Genomic DNA, 754 nt, shown 5'->3' on the forward strand with positions numbered 1-754 from the left:
GTAAACAGTTGAGGGGATGCTAATTAGCTCCTGACTGCTAGGCTGACATTTATAAACAAGACTAAAAGTTTCTATTGGGATGTTGAAGCATAAAAGGAATAAAATGGGTTTTAACCCGCTATCTGTTTCTTGTAACAAACCTGCACAATAGGACTGGATTCTGGAACTTCGACTGACAATAAGGGATTAAAACTGATCCTTGTTATGAGAGGACAGACGATTTTAACACATCTATGAGATATTTTCATAGTATATTAGGAATAAGTCAAGAAATAGATTTTTTAGAATGGTCTCATTACCTTTGTCACGATCAATGATGCAGATCCATTGCTACAACTCTCTACTGCAGTCTGTATCATTTTATATTTTAGTTTCCATTCCAATTTACGAGTGTAATCTATGCAAGCTGGATCTTATATCAGTTATACATTTACGGATATTTCTAAATAGTTAAGGAGAAAGCATGATTTATAGTTTTATTTATATTTCCATCCGTCTACTTACCGGTCTGTCCGCTTGTTAAATATGTTTGAAGGAAAATGTATAAATGGCAAGGAATATGAACAGCTAGAATTGGCAAACATTAGACGATTCCGATATTATAAATGCAACGTTAGCTGCACATTTGCTTTGTAAGTTAATTTGCATCTTTCCATATCCGTAATATTACAGAAACTGTGACAGTGAATTATAGTTTGATTGATCTAAATGTAAACTTGTAGTGCACGTATGAATATATGCATTGATATGAACT

This window comes from Penaeus monodon, chromosome 22 (genome assembly GCF_015228065.2).
Source record: "Penaeus monodon isolate SGIC_2016 chromosome 22, NSTDA_Pmon_1, whole genome shotgun sequence".
NCBI lineage: Eukaryota > Metazoa > Arthropoda > Malacostraca > Decapoda > Penaeidae > Penaeus > Penaeus monodon.